At 45.9% G+C, this 16,658-nt stretch overlaps 1 protein-coding gene across 4 annotated transcripts in view; it reads left to right on the forward strand.

Moving 5' to 3' along the window:
* ADARB1 (adenosine deaminase RNA specific B1) overlaps positions 1-16,658 on the forward strand; it is a 251,278-nt gene that overhangs the window by 104,035 nt on the left and 130,585 nt on the right. For 2 of the 4 annotated variants that reach the window (XM_037912791.2, XM_037912790.2), the window contains exon 3: positions 15,037-15,059. The exons of the other annotated variants lie outside the window; for them this stretch is intronic. The gene's annotated coding sequence lies outside the window, so the exon portion shown is untranslated. The remainder of the gene's footprint in view (positions 1-15,036; positions 15,060-16,658) is intronic. 4 annotated transcript variants of the gene reach the window in all.

The following is a 16,658-nucleotide window of genomic DNA, read 5'->3' on the forward strand; positions in this document are numbered from 1 at the left end:
TGGGGTGGGAATGAGTAAAAGCAAGATAGTAGTAGCTGAACATGCAAGTGAGAGTGAAACTTAGACTATCATTTTTATTGATCTGTGGAGATATATTACATATGAGCTCAATCAAACATGAAGTGATATCCTTTTGCTACATAAGTTTCCAATTCTATCTTGACATTGCACCTAATTGTCTTTTTTGATCTAGTGGTTCCGTAGCTTAGTTGAGAAAATAAGTGTTTATCAGTCTTGAGAATTATCAGGATATAAAATTTGAACCCAACCTGCCCCAAAATTAAATCATTCCATGTGACTGTAGGAAACATCCAGTAATTTCATACCTCTAATCTTCCCACTGATTTCAATATTTATCTTTCCTTCGTTCTCTCTACTCTCACCTTCATTGTGAAGATTGAAGTTACTGAGGATTAGGTTCTATCCAGTGTTCTAGCTTCCTGCATTCATTTTCTTGTTTGATCTTCAGCCCTAAATCTGTTTTCCCACTTAGTGAGCACTGAACCTTCTCTGATCTTTTCATAATCAAATACCCTCTTTATGACCATCCAATCTCTTTTAACGGCCCACTCCCCACTGAAGGGGGTCCCTATCCATCTCATTTTTCTTCAATTCCTTGTCCTCCTCCTCATCTTCTCTTTTGTTACCTAGTGCTTCCACGGCACACTCATCACCATGGAGGACAGAGGTCTAATGGGAAGTTAGAACATCAGAAAGGGGTAACTTTTTAAAATCCGGTTTTCATTTATTTTGTTTAAATTTATGTAAAACATAAACAAGTACCTCTTAAGGGCTCTGGCTGCCTTTGCCATATACTCAGATTTAATACAAAAAAGAATCAATTCATCAGCCTGCTCAGAACAAGAAAGAAAAGAGGGACCCCCTCTGTGTACAAATACCAGCCTTCAACACACCCTTCCCTTGCGAGAACACTGAGAAAAGAGATGGGTTTTGCAATGTATCACAGCGATTTTCCTCCCCAGGAACAATCTGTTGTTTCCTACCCAAGAGGTTGTTTCCGCTTTCTGTCCCAACTCTGCAAAGGTGGAGAATCAGGGTCCCCTGGGGTAGTACTCCAGTTTCCACAGTAGGGGGAGGCAGTGGATTTGCCTCCATAGCCACTGACTCTTGCCTCTGTGTGTTTGCACTTAAGCCAGTTTGGCGCTCTCAACCTGTAGGGGAATGGGCAGATTTTCTCCCTGCTTCCCCTCCCAGTACAGGTCCATTTGTATTCTCACACATACCTGGGCAGTGTCCTAAGGTCACCTCCTTGTCATTGGAAGAGGGAAGGCATCTCCAACCTACTTTTCCCAGCTAATTCATTTGTATTCTTACACTCTTCAGCTGCTGTGCGTGAATAGAATTGCCTGAGCTTGCTCCAGTAGCAGGGCTGGACCCTGGCTCAGACTTGCAATGTCATTCCCCAATAAAATATTAAATGGAATATCCTTTAATGTTTCCCCAACCATCATTCTCAAGCCTTCCTGGCTCTTTACAGGGATAATGACAAAAGGCAAGGCAAATAACTTTACCCTTGGAACTCTTATCTATATCTGGCTGCCTTCCAGAACCTCATTTGATTTCACCACATGGGGCTTGACTAGGGTATGAGCAGTGCCTGTGTGTCTCCATTCCTAGAATGTCTCCCCATTAACTTTCACATTTTGCCCCCATTGGGGATCTGGTGTTTGTTCCCGTTAGAGTGTCTGAGGCGTGAACTCAGCACCATGTTTGTTGTATGCCCCAGATGAGCTGACTGAGTCACACAGTTAACTCCATAAATTCGAGGTGTAGCCTGGATTGCTAATAGGTTAGTCCGTTGTGATGCACTGTCAGTGGCCTAATATGTGGTTCCTGAGCAGTTAGCTCACTTGTTCTTTGTTCCTTGATGGTTAAAACACCTCAGATCTCTGGGATTTCTCTGAGGGGGTTAGCTTGGACTAGTAGCTGCTTCCATCTTGGGATTAATCACTTTTCATTGCTGGGACGCACCTGCATGTCCCCCTCCTGGGTCCCATACTTGACCATTTTTCTCTTGGGCTTCCTCCCAGAACCTGACCTACTGTCCCCATACTTGTCTGCCAGGCAGCTTGTGGTCAACTGCCCACATTTTAAAGTCATGGGAACACAGATGATAAAACTCTTACAACACAACCATTTCATACAACCTATCTAAGGTAGTGACTTTCTACTTTTGCCCCATTTGTGGCGGTAGTCCACAACTGAGTTTCCATCTCCATATAGAATTGTAGAACTGGAAGGGATCTCAAGAGGTCACCTAGTCCAGTCCCCTGCAATCATGGCAGGACTAAGTATTATCTAGACCATCCCTGACAGATGTTTGTCTAATCTGCTCTTAAAACCACCAGTGATGGAGATTCTACAACCTCCCTGGGCAATTTATTCCAGGGTTTACGCACCTTTACAGGAAGTTTTTCCTAATGTCCAACCTAAACTGCCCTTGCTGCAATTTAAGCCCATTGCTTCTTGTCCTATCCTCAGAGGTTAATAAGAGCAATTTATCTCCATCCTCCTTTCAACAACCTTTTATGTACTTGGAAACTGCTATCATGTCCCCTCTCAGCCTTCTCTTCTCCAGACTAAACAAACCCAATTTTTTCAATTTTCTCTCATAGGTCATGTTTTCTAGACCTTTCATCATTTTTGTTGCTCTTCTCTGGACTTTCTCCAGTTTGTCCACATCTTTCCTGAAATGTGGTGCCCAGAACTGGACACAATCAGTGTGGAGTAGAGTGGAAGAACTACTTCTCGTGTCTTGCTTACAGCACTCCTGCTAATACATCCCAGAATGATGTTCGCTTTTTTTGAAACAGTGTTACACTATTGATTCATATTTAGCTTGTGATCCACTATGACCCCCAGGTCCCTTGCTGCAGTACTCCTTCCTAAGCAGTCATTTTCCATTTTGTATGTGTACAACTGATTATTCCTTCCTAAGTGGAGTACTTTGCATTTGTCCTTACTGAATTTCATTGTATTTATTTCAGACCATTTCTCCAGTTTGCCCGGATCATTTTGAATTTTAATCCTATCCTCCAAAGCACTTGCAACCTCTCCCAGCTTGGTATCATCTGCAAATTTTATATGTATACTGTCTAAGCCATTGTCTCGATCATTGGTGAAGATATTGAACAGAACTGGAACCAGAACTGATCTCTGCGGGACCCCACTCGATATGCTCTTCCAGCTTGACTGTGAACTACTGATAACTACTCTTGGGGAACGGTTTTCCAACCAGTTATGCACCCATCTTATAGTAGCGACATCTACATTGTATTTCCCTAGTTTGTGTATGAGGAGGTCATGCAAGACAGTATCAAAAGCCTTGCTAAAGTCAAGATATCTCCCCGCCCACCCCCTCCCCAAGGCTTGTTAACATGTCAAAGAAAGCTACTAGGTTGGTTTGACTTGATTTGTTCTTGACAAATCCATGCTGTTACTTATCTTCTTATTATTTTCAAGGTGTTCGCAAATTGATTGGTTAATTATTTCCTCCGTTATCTTTCCCGGTACTGAAATTAAGTTGACTGGTTTGTAATTCCCCAGGTTATCCTTATTTCCCTCTTTATAGATGGGCACTATATCTCTCCTGTCTTCCATGACTTTTCAAAGATTATCGCTAATGACTCAGATATCTCCTCAGTCAGCTCCTTAAGTATTCTAGGATGTATTTCATCAGGCCCTGGTGACTTGAAAACATCTAACTTGTCTAAGTAATTTTTAACTTGTTCTTTCCCTATTTTAGCCTCCGATCCTACCTCATTTTCACTGGCATTCACTTTGTTAGACGTCCAATTGCTGCTAACCTTTTTGGTGAAAACTGAAACAAAAAACAGGTTTCAGAGTAACAGCCGTGTTAGTCTGTATTCGCAAAAAGAAAAGGAGTACTTGTGGCACCTTAGAGACTAACCAATTTATTTGAGCATAAGCTTTCGTGAGCTACAGGTCACTTCATCGGATGCATACTGTGGAAACTGCAGAAGACATTATATACACAGAGACCATGAAACAATACCTCCTCCCACCCCACTCTCCTGCTGGTAATAGCTTATCTAAAGTGATCACTCTCCTTACAATGTGTATGATAATCAAGCTGGGCCATTTCCAGCACAAATCCAGGTTTTCTCACCCTCCGCCCCCCCCCCCCCCCCACACACAAACTCACTCTCCTGCTGGTAATAGCCCATCCAAAGTGACCACTCTCTTTACAATGTGTATGATAATCAAGGTGGGCCATTTCCAGACAAATCCAGGTTTTCTCACTCCCCCCTTCCCCTTCCAAAAACCACACACACAAACTCACTCGGGAGCCCACCTTGATTATCATACACATACAGCATTATGTGTATGATATGTATACATGATTATCATACAGCATGGGGGATTATATCCTGGAAATCAGTGAGTATGAAAAAGCATGGGACTCATATTTGATAATCAGCTGAACATGAGCTCGCAGAATGATGATGTGGCTAAAAAGGCTGGTGGGATTTATCTGGCTATACTGGAAGAAAGACAGGACAGGTTGGATATAGTTTAGTTAGGCTGCACCTTTATTATTAGATGTCTGGGACTACTCGGCAGATAAAAGTGTACAGTACAGGTAACTCCATCATTTCAAAATTGACCTGGAGGCTTCTGTCAGCTCCCCCACCCCCAGCCAACCTGCTGCTGGGACCTTACCATCTCTCCACTCCCCTGAATGAGGGTTGAGGTGACCTATAAAGGAGGTGGTGGTCTGCTCCCTGCTATGCCAGTCATAGGCGCCCTAAACCCCCTTGTTCTGGTCCTTTAACATATACCTCATTTACATCCTTTACCAAACCATTTGTCTGATTACTGTATCCCCTCCCTCTGGAGTACCTGCACAGGACATCCACCTGACAATTACACAATGAGTTGTGATATCATAGCCTAACTCCTATTCCCTACTCGCCCTAACAAAGCCTCCCCACCCCCAACCCGCTGCGGGAAAGGCCAAAACCGCCCCAAGTCCCCCTTGGCCAATCTGGTTGTGAGGGGAAAATTCCCTCCCAGCCTCCCTGAGAAAGGAGCAGCTTGTAGAATGCCCACAGTGGGTCCTGACCAAATCTGGTATTTTGCCATTTCCAAGGGTGGAAGGGTGGGTGCTGCTCTGCCTGGTTTGGGGAAAAGGGGACTTCTCCTACTGGCCTTGTCCTTTATCAGCTCCGTTCCCTTCCGGTCCCTGGGGGATGAGACAACATCACCTTGCTGATCCTCTCTGCTTCTGCAGCAGTGTCCGTGTCTCTCTATCCCACTTCCCACCCTAAAGAAGTATATCCCTTCCCCTAGTAAGCCAGACAAGGGCCTGTCGCTTTGGATGTATATGTGGGGTAGAAGGGGAGATACACATTGATATCTCACTGCATTTGAGAAGGCTTGTGACTTGAATCAGGTTTTCTCTGCGGATCAGCTCCATTTTCAGGGAATATTGAGTAGGAGTAAGGAGGATTTATTATCTCTGTTTTGCACTGGTCTGACCACTACTGGAATACTGTGTTCAGTATGGTGTTCTCAATTCAAGAAGGATGTTCAAAAATTGGAGAACATCCAGAGAATAGCCACAAGAAAGATCAAAGAAAAGAAAAAAATGTCCGATAGTGAGAGATTCCAGGAGCTCAATTTACTTATCTTATCAAAGAGAAGATTAAGGTGTGACTTGATTATAGTCTAAATGTATCTACATGAGTGCCAGAAATGTGATGACTGTCTTCAGCCTAGCACAGTGGTTTTCAACGTTTCTTCATTTGTGGACCCCTAACACATGTCAAATGAAAGTGTGAATCGCTTTGAAAATCTTAGGCATTGTCTGAGGACCCCAGAGTACCACAGCTCACAGGTTCAAAATGACTGTTCTATGGTAACAACAACCTTCCATGGGCCCCTTAGGCATAGTCTGCAGGCCCTCAGAGGTCCGTGGACCACAGGTTGAAATCACTGGCCTAGTGGACAAAGGTATAACAAGATCCAATGGTGGGAAGTAGAAGCAGGGCAAATTCAGACTGGAAATAACATGCACATTTTTAACAGTGAGGGGAATTAACCACTGGAATTAATTACCTAGGGTTGTGGTGGAATCTCCATCACTTGCAGTTTCAAAATCAAGATTGGATTTTTTTTCTAAAAGATATGCTCTAGTTCAAACAGGAATTAATTCAGGGATGTCCTACAGCCTATGTTATGTAGGAAGTTAGACTAGATGACTTCAGTGGCCCATTTTGGACTTAAAATCTATGAATAAAGTCTATATTGCACATAATCCCCACAGTCTGTACCTTCCATTTGGCTATAGGCCCCTGTGGTTTTTCCTACCAGTAATGGGATTAGAAGAGGGAGCTAATCTGCAAAGAAATTCTGATTTGAGTGAAAAGCCTTCTCAAGCCTCTTATCAAGGGTGAAGCAATGGGCTTTAATACCCTCCTTCCTTAAATTGGGGCATCAATTTAGCATCTGTGCTCCCTGCGGAGTTGGCATTCTGTGTTCCATCCCCAATTATTGTTTGTGTGCTTTGGCTAGGGTTGGGGTGTGCTCCAGGTGCGCCTCCTTCAGCTTCTGTATAGAGTCCATTGTCCCAAGGAATTGCACTGGTCGTTGAGCCATTCAAAGGCAATGGCACTGCTAGGAGAACACCCAGTGTTCCAGTAGAAAAGAGGCATTCATTGTTGATGGTCCTTGTTAGCTATCTCATTGTTGGTACTCGTCAAGTGTCCCATCCCCTACCCTGAGCACACAACATCCAGAATAGACCCTGTCAAGATTTGACTGGCTTTCGACACCACCTGGATGTCTTAACCCAAGATGGAGGTTACAGTGCAAGGTGAAGGGTATAATTGAAAATGGCATTCACCAAACAAAATGGAATTCAGTTTGTGACAGACATAACCCACAACCTGTCATAGAATGTTTCCCCAAGGTCAGCGGGTTTGGACTGTTTTGGACAAAGGAGAATGTGGAATGAATTCCAGTGTCAGGTCCCAAGAGAATGGCCTGCCAGCACCTCTCTCCTAACCTGCAGGAGCTTGAACACCACGCTAAAGCTAACTGCAACCGTGCTGCAGCAATGGAGAGAGGCAGTCTGTGTTAGGCAGATTCCAAGCCATTTAGGGTTTTATAAGTGAAAGGACCTAAACTCTGCCTGAAAACAGTAGTCAGCAAGGTGAGTTCTGGGTGGTTTTTCTCACCTAAAAAGAAAGTAATTCAGAAACTTCCAGAATGCACATAGAACAGTCAATTGTCAAGGGACCCAAGTCAGTCCCTTATTAAGATAACTGCCCTGGCAAACTTCCATGTGTTGCCAGCTATGTACGGGCGCAATGAAATCTGGGTAGTGAACTAGGGGGGAAATGAGGGTGGTTTAGTGGATTGGACGCTGGACTGGGATTTGGGGGACCTGGATTCTACTTCTAGCTCAGTCACTGACCTGCTGTGTGAATTTACACAAGTTACTTTACCAGTCTGTGGTTCTTTTCTCATCCCAGCCATTGTCTTGTCTCAGTTGGGACCTTGAGATGCTACTGTAATACAAATAGATAAGGGGAAGTAATGAGAGAGGGTGGGAAGAGATCTAGGAAAACAGATAGAGAAGGGGAGACAGGTGTAATAGGAGGGATTATTTGACATGCATTTAAGAGGATTGTGTAGTCAGGACTTTATCAATATCAATATTTGACCCCATCCTGATTATTTGTGTGTTTTGTCATTCCCTGCCCTTCTGCATACCAACCCACAGGCCTTATTTATGCTGTGTGTGTAATTTCCAATCCAGGAAAGAGAGAAGTAAACTGGATGATATAGGACTATATAAACCTCATTAATGCTATAACATGAAGAGCTGGCTGAGTGTTTAAATCCTTCTGTCGTGAGGTATTTGTCATTCTTTTTAGGTGACATGCTTTAGCTAGTGGTCTCTGAGAAGCTTGAGGACCTCTCACAAGCCAGGCGATACTTCGGCTGTCAAGCATAGCTGTCTTTCCAGCCTGCTCCCCAACTATTCCCCCCATTCTTGAGTTGCGCCTAAACTCAATGAATGGCACTACTGTGGGGTCAGGGTTCTCCACTTATCTATGTTTCAAGTCTGCACGCCAAATACTGTGTTAAGCTTAAGTAAAACAAATTCATATTTTTCAAACAATACCTGCTGAAATACTGTGGAACCGTAGCAAAACCGTAGCTCCAGCACAGTGTTTCTCAACTCTGGTCCACCGCTTGTTCAGGGAAAGCCCCTGGTGCGCCGGCCTGGTTTGTTTACCTGCTGTGTCCGCAGGTTTGGCCGATCACGGCTTCCACTGCCCACGGTTCGCCGCTCCAGGCCAATGGGGGCTGCAGGAAGGGCGGCCAGCACATCCCTCGGCCCACGCCACTTCCCGCATCCCCCATTGGCCTGGAACAGCAAACCGCGGCCAGTGGGAGCTGCCATTGGCCGAACCTGCAGAAGCGGCAGGTAAACAAACCGGCCCGACCCGCCAGGGGCTTTCCCTGAACAAGCGGTGGACCAGAGTTGAGAACCACTGTTCTAGCACCTCCTATTCTATTTGATATCACGGAAGTTTTACACATTCGGCTTTGGCCCCAGAGGCACCCTACCAAATTTCAGCCCCAAAAGAATTTATTTGAATATTGAGGAAGTGTGAACAATAAGGCTTATAATGGTAACTGTGATAAAAGCTTAATTTACCTTATGTAATGGCATAAGCAACAATAAAACTTTTGTCTAACTGGAAACTGGAGATAAGAAAATGTTGTACAAGTACTTTCATTGGAATTTAGAAACTTGATGTATACTGTTAAGCAAAACAAATAGAGCTTAATTTATGTTATGTACTTAATATTTAAACTGAAGTTAAGTTAGTCTTTGTATAAAGTGACATCTCAAGCAGTAAATCTTATGTATCTTATTACAGATCTCTTGATCTTGTGAAAACTGTACATAGGGCCTGTTCTTATTCTTCTTCGAGTGCTTGTTCATGTCGATTCCAATTAGGTGTGTGCGCACAGTCGTTGGAAGGTTTTACCCCTAGCAGCCCTCATCGGGTCAGCTGTGGAGCCCCCTAGAGTGACGCCTTCATGGCGGTGAATATAGGACCCTGCTGACCTGCCGTCTCTTCAGTTCCTTCTTACCACCAGTGACAGTTGTTGGAACTGTGGTCGCTTGCCTTAGCAAATGCTTCCCCTAGTGATTGTAATTGAGCTTTCTGTAAATAGTTTAGTTAGTGTAACTTAGTTAGTTAGCTAGGAGTGGGAGGCCTTCCCCCACCCCAGTTTGTCTCCCCTCTTGGGGTTCGGGGCATGCCTCAATTCCAGGGGTTTAAACCCTGTGGAACCTGCCACAAACCCATGCCAATGGGCGACCCCCACGACTCTTGCCTCAAGTGCCTGGGGGAGGTGCATCAAACAGATTGGTTCAAGACCTGTAAAGGGTTCCACCCATGGACGAAAAAAGAATGGGACTTCAGGCTGAAGCAGATCCTGATGGAAGCAGCCCTCCATCCCCAGATGGCTCCGGGCTGGCAGGAGCTGGCATCAAGCACCTCCGTGCAGAGTGCTCCGGCCTCCATTCCAGCGGAGGGCAACAAAAATGATTAGGGGCCTGGAACACATGACTTATGAGGAGAGGCTGAGGGAACTGGGATTGTTTAGTCTGCAGAAGAGAAGAATGAGGGGGGATTTGATAGCTGCTTTCAACTACCTGAAAGGGGGTTCCAAAGAGGATGGAGCTCGGCTGTTCTCGGTGGTACCAGATGACAGAACAAGGAGTAATGGTCTCAAGTTGCAGTGGGGGAGGTTTAGGTTGGATATTAGGAAAAACTTTTTCACTAAGAGGGTGGCGAAGCCCTGGAATGCGTTACCTAGGGAGGTGGTGGAATCTCCTTCCTTAGAAGTTTTTAAGGTCAGGCTGACAAAGCCCTGGCTGGGATGATTTAATTGGGGACTGATCCTGCTTTGAGCAGGGGGTTGGACTAGATGACCTCCTGAGGTCCCTTCCAACCCTGATATTCTATGCTTCTATGAAGGACTCCGGCCATAGAGATCCTCAGCACCAACACTCCCTGGCACTGAAGCATGCGTAGACAGCACGGCACTGCTCGCATTCTCTGGTGCCACATAAGTGGCACAAGAAGGTGGACAGAGGGCGTTCGCCAACATCTAGAGCGGCCGGGTTGGACAGTGCCACCAGGGTGCATCCGAAGCATGGGCACTCAGAGCCAGTCTTGCAGGAGCCGGCACCGTCTACTTTGGACACGCAAGGGGGTCTGTTGAGTCCAGTGCCATTGGACTCCCCTGCTTGAGAGTGCCAGGGGAGAAGCTGGAGCTGCCTTCCACCCCAGACACATTTGAAGTGGCCAGGGACTTGATTGCCATGATGGCTCCGCAGTCCCATCAGCCAGGATAAACCTCTAGCGCTGCAATGCGCAGCACCGTCTAGAGGCAAGACCGCAATGATGAGGTGCTGCTCGCCATCCCCATGGCACCAATCCCTGCGGCATCGTTCCCCAACACCATCCTCACAGCACCACTCCCCATGGCAGTGTTCTCTGGCACCGTCCCACTCGGCACCGCTGTGGTCTTCGCTAAGGTGACCAGATAGCAAGTGTGAAAAATCGGGATGGGGCTAGGGGGTAATAGGCCTCTGTATAAGAAAAAGCCCCAAATATCGGGACTGTCCCTATGAAATCGGGATATCTGGTCACCCTAGTCTTCGCGCTCTATGTCCCAGTCATCAGACTTAGAGATGGAGTCCTACTATTCGCGGTGCAGCCGGCACCGATCAGACCACCGCAGACACAGGCAGGATGCGAGGATGGTGCCGTGGCAGGTGCAGTACCATTGGTCCAGGGCACACACTCTAAAGGTTCCCAGTTTGAGGTATCGGAAGGACGTGTGCCCCTGTCAGCCAGGGACCATCCCACCCCTCAGGGCTCTGAAACAGCTTAGGTGAACGGCGCGGAGCCTTGTCTAGGTCCTGGGTCCATGACTGGCACCGAGGCTGCAGTCAGCGCCAAGAAGCACAGCACTGAGCAGGACGAGTCGAGGGAGCCAGAGGCCAAGAGGGCCCACTATCGCTTCTGGCTGCTTTGTTGTCCTCACTGGACGAAGCGGTAGCCATCCTCTGGGCCACCCCCCTATCAATAGTAGAGCGCATCAGGCACAGGCACTAACTTTCCAAAGTGCCGGGGGGTGTTCAACCCCAGGCTCTGTCCCCACTCCACCCCTTCCCCCCAGGCCCCACCCCACCCCACCTCTTCCTGCCCCCGCTCCGCCTCCTGCCCACCTCTTCTCTCCCAGTTCCCCTCCCCTAATCCCCAAAGTCAAAGGGGCTCTCAGACCCATCCTCTGTCTGGAAGGTCTCATCAGATTCATGAAGAAGTTGAGCTTCCACGTGGTCTCTCTAAATGCAATCATTCCACCTCTGGATCTGGTAGACTGATACCCGTCCTCGACCTCAAGGATGCGTACTTCCACATCTCTCTAATTCCAGCCCACAGACGTTTTCTCAGGTTCGTGGTCAACCACAACCATTACCAATTTACAGTGCTCTTTTGGTCTGTCAGCGGCCCCTCAAGTGTTTACCAAATGCATGGCAGTCGTAGCCGCCTTCCTGCGATGAAGGCAGGTGCAGGTATTTCTGTACCTCGGCAACTGGCTGCTCAGGGGCTGATCAAGTGGAACTCCATGTCAATTTGGTAAGATCTACCTTAGACAGGCTGGGTCTCCTTCTCAATGAGCACAAATCAACCCTATCCCCTATGCGGAGGATAGAGTTTATTGGAGCAGTGTGAGACTCGGGTCAAAATGACAGACAACATACAAAGATTCAAGCAGTACCCCACCACCACAGCGAGGAATTGCTCGAAACTCCTTGGTCACATGGCAGCGTGTACGTATGTGGTACAGCATGCAAGGCTGAGGCTCAGACCTCTCCAGGCCTGGCTGACATCAGCCTATTGGCCAGGGTGTGACAGTTTGGACAAGATGGTCACCATCCCAGTGTCAGTTCTTGAATCTTTCCACTGGTGGCTCAACCCACAGAAGGTACGCGCGGGAGTCCCCTTTGCCAAGCCCCAGCCCTCCCTGTCTCTGGCGTAAGCATTGGGGTGGGGTGCTCACCTGGGAGACCTTCAGACTCGAGGTTTCTGGTCCCAAGATGAACTCTCACTCCACATCTTTGTCAAGGAGCTGAGAGTGGTACGCCTGGCATGCCAGACCTTCCAGGCCCACTTCTAAGGGAAATGTGCAGAGGTGATGACAGACAACACAACTGCAATGTTTTATATAAACAAGCAGAGTAGAGCTCATTCCTCCCCCCTATGTCGGGAAGCCCTCAAGCTATGGGACTTCTGCATAGCCCACTCAATTCACCTGGAAGCATCCTATCTCCCAGGTTCTCAGAACGAGTTGGCGGACTATCTTAGCAGATCCTTTCACAATCACGAGTGGTCTATTTGCCTGGACTTGGTGAACAATATTTTTCAAAGTTGGGGCGTTCCCCGAATCAACTTGTTCGCCACAAAGAGCAACAGAAAATGCCTTCAGTTCTGTTCCTTCCAGAATGATAGTCCGGGCTCCCTTGTGGATGCGTTCTTCCTCCCTTCCTGACGTTTCCACTCATCCACAAGGTTCTGCTCAAGATCTGCAGGGAAAGGGCTATGGTCATTCTGATAGCACCAGCCTGGCCTCACGAGCACTGGAATGCCATGCTCCTGGAGCTATTGGTGGACACCCCAATCTCATTGCCTCTGCTTCCCAGACCGCGGCCGCCTTCATCATCCCAGCCTCAAGTCTCTTCACCTCACCGCTTACAAGTTTCTTGGTTAATCCCGACAGAGCTAATGTGCTCTGAGGCTGTTAGGGAGATCCTACCTGGCAGTAGGAAACCTTCCACCAAGGCCACCTACCTAGCCAAGTGGAAAAGATTCTCAACCTGGTGTTCTCAAGTTCACGCAGTCCTGATGCTGGCAGCTATACTTTTCATCTTAGACTACCTACTACATTTGAAACAGTAGGGCCTCTTGGTATCATCTCTCAAGGTCCACCTGGTGGCCATTTTGGCATTTCATCCATGAGCGGCTGGCCGTTCAGTCTTTGCCAACCTCATGGTCAGTCGTTTTCTGAAGGGTCTTGACAGACTATACCCGCAGGTTAGACAACCAGTCCCAACTTGGGACCGTAATCTGGTCCTGTCCAGACGAATGCCCTCCCCCCTGCCCTTCAGACCCCTAGTGACTTGTTCATTGCTCTACCTATCATGGAAGGTGGCATTTCTGGTCTCCATAACATCAGCAAGGAGAGTGACTGAGCTTAGGGCCCCATCCCTCCTTATATGTTTTTTTTTTATAAGGACAAGGTGCAACTTAGGCCTCATCCGACCTTCCTTCCAAAGGTTGTCTCCCAATTCCATGCCAATTAGGATATTTTTCTACTGGTCTTTTACCCTAAGCCTCACGCAGATAGTTGGGAACAAAGACTACACTCCTTGGATGTTTGACGAGCACTGGTCTTTTACATTGAATGCATGAAGCCGTTCTGTAAGTCGAACCAGTTGTTTGTGGCAGTTGCAGATAGAATGAAAGGCTTCCTGGTGTTGTCACAGAGAATTTCATCATGGCTCACGTCCTGTATCCGAGCATGCTATGATCTGGCAAAAGTACTGGCCCCTGTACTAATTGCATATTCCACAAGAGTGCAGGCCTCCTTGGTAGCGTTCCTGGTCCAGGTACTGATTCAGAAGATTTGCAGGATGGTTCTCTCTTTCACCTCTCACTATGCTATTACCCAGCATGCCAGGGACGATGTGGTATTCGGCAGAGTGGTGCTTCAATCTGTAATTCCATAAACTCCGACCCCACCTCCTAGTTAGGGCTTGGGAGTCACCTGATTTGAATGGACATGAACAAGCACTCGAAGAAGAAAAAATGATTACTCACCTTCTCGTAACTGTTGCTCTTCGAGATGTGTTTCTCATGTCCATTCCAAGACACACCTGTCTTCCCCTCTGTCGGAGTAGCCGGCAAGAAGAAACTGAAAAGGCAGTGGGTTGGCAGGGTCCTATCTTCACCACCATGAATGCGCCACTCCAGGGGGCTCCACAGCTGACCCAACGGGTGCTGCTAGGGGAAAAACCTTTCAATGACTGTGCATGCTGCGTGCACACACCTAACTGAAATGAACATAAGCAACACATTTCGAAGAACAGTTATGAGAAGGTGAGTAACTGTTTTTTTTCCTCACCTTCTCCTAAGCCAAAATGAGGCAATGTAAATGTATCCAGGAGCCAGGTTGTAGTAAAGATACAAATTTAGGAAATAACCTAAATTATGGGAACTCTTCTGAGAAATGTATCTGAAATAAATTAACACACAACAAGAGAGCTGATGAACCATTAGATGTAATCTGCAGTTCATGGCACACAAATTTAATATAATTAGGGTACTGTTTGTTTTGCCATGGCTGATAGATCTTTAAATTACTCAGACTTTCAATAAAGAAAAAAAAATATGGTGTTGGGAAGATTTACTGTGTGTTCTTCCTCCTCAAATAATGCAGGTCAATAACGGGCTGGGTTGTCAGTTGGGGAAGCCTGTGGCGTGATGTCCATTTACACCTATTGAGACTCCGGCCCAACATATACATTGTTGTGTTAAGGAAGAAAATTCAGTGGGCCATATTCTGATCTTAGTTACACTTGTGTAAATCCAGACTAACTTCAGTGTTACTGTAAATGATGTAAGAATCTAACCCAGTACATCTTGATACTGACAGTAAAATGAAACCCGATTTAGAACCAAGGATTGTAATGTATGTTCTTGCTGCTTCTTAGAGCATGTACCACCTGAGGCATGTTGTGCATAATCAGGATTAATCACCGAATTTGGTCCACTGGTTGGATCATTAGCTTCCCCGGTGCATGCTGGGTACTGATGGGGAGATGCTGATCCATGCCCCCCTATGTTCTTGCTTGAATAACACCACCTTTTCTTTTTTGCTTTTCTTTCATAGATCTCAGAGTGCTTTACAAAGAGGTCAGTAATATTATCCCTATTTTACAGATGGCAAAAGTGAGTATTCTAGTACTTTACCATAAGATTAGTATTAAATATAGATTCAATATTCCTTTTTTCTAAACTTATTACTGCTTTGCATAAAGAGGATTTTTAGTCTAGTTTTCAGTTTTATTTTTTTATTCAAGAAGTACGACTTTTACAAACAGTCTGTTACTGAGGAGAACAATTGCAGTTGCACCTGAAGACACAGGGCAGAAGAATCTTTATATGTATATATATAAACTTTTTTCAACAATGGGTAACAACAGTAACATATTCAAAGCTTTCTTTTTACTAGTACAGTACATGCCCTCAGTAGTAGCTACAGATCTGGATGTAAGACTGTCTTGTAAGTGATATGAGTAAGAGAAGTATAATGTTGAAATTGAGTAATTGACAACTTGAGTGAAAAAAATTATTCTTGTGCTAGAAAAGATCTCTAGAAGAGAGCAGCTATTAAATATAAATCATTCAATTTTGGGCAAAGGGTGATTTACGAAATATTTTCCTGTATCATTTCCTTTATGGTCACTACCGCTGTCTAATGAAATCTTCTGTTGTGGGGGAGAAAAACCCGCCTCACTAAGTATAAGGTTAAGGCACTGGAATGGGACCTACAAGACTTGGACTAAATTTCTGAATCTGTGTTTAGATTTTCTGTATGACCCTGAGCAAGTCGTTTACTGTGTCTCTCAGTTTCCATCTATAATATAGGGATATTACTTCCCGCCTTTTGTCTGTCTTATGTGTTAGTCTGTGAACTCATCGAAGTAGGAACTGTCTCTTACCACGTGTACTTTCAGTGTCTTTTGCAAAGGAGCTAGATTGGTGCTACTATAAAGCAAATGAGAGCAAACTCTGTTATCTGTATGCTTAAGCAGGAAACATTCAACCTCATAGGAGAAGATTCTCTGCTATGAAGAAACTTGACTCAATTTCCAGCCTCTTAGGTTGAGCAGATTTGTGTGGGTATTTGGCCCTGGATCCTAGGAGAAAGGGGCAGAAATCAAGGTTTTATATTTCGCTAGTTCTGTGATGTCCAAGAACCAGATTCAGAAGAGGATGGCTGCGGAGCAGTAACCCAATTTTGGCTCCCAGTTTTAGGTAAAAGCTTGAGGGGCTGAAGACAGGTCAAGGGGCAGGGCGGTGGGGGTTTCAGAATAAAAATGAGAACTTCCCAGTGTAAAATGCAAGTATTGTGATGAGGGTAAGCATTCTTCAGGAAAGATGCCCTGCTGAAAGTACTGGAAGATGGATCTGGAAGTTTTGATACAGAATTTCTTCCTTAGGATCAACTTGGCTGGGCAGTGCAGGTATAGGACAGGATATAACTCACCTGTCCAGTTTTGGATGTGGACATACCGGGAGGAGAACACCTAGTCCCATTTTTGAGAAGGAATAGGCAGGTTGATTTGTTTGAAAGCACCAAGAAGTCTGATCTGGAGGGCAGAGGGCTTATTGGGATCACTGGGCTAAAGGATGGGATGGAAACCTAAGGGATGAGAACCCAGGAGAAACACGACTGAGAATTCAAGAAACCACCTGTTGCACCAGGAAGTTGAGAATTCAAGCCCACAT

The sequence above is a fragment of the Chelonia mydas genome, chromosome 11 (assembly GCF_015237465.2).
Source record: "Chelonia mydas isolate rCheMyd1 chromosome 11, rCheMyd1.pri.v2, whole genome shotgun sequence".
NCBI lineage: Eukaryota > Metazoa > Chordata > Testudines > Cheloniidae > Chelonia > Chelonia mydas.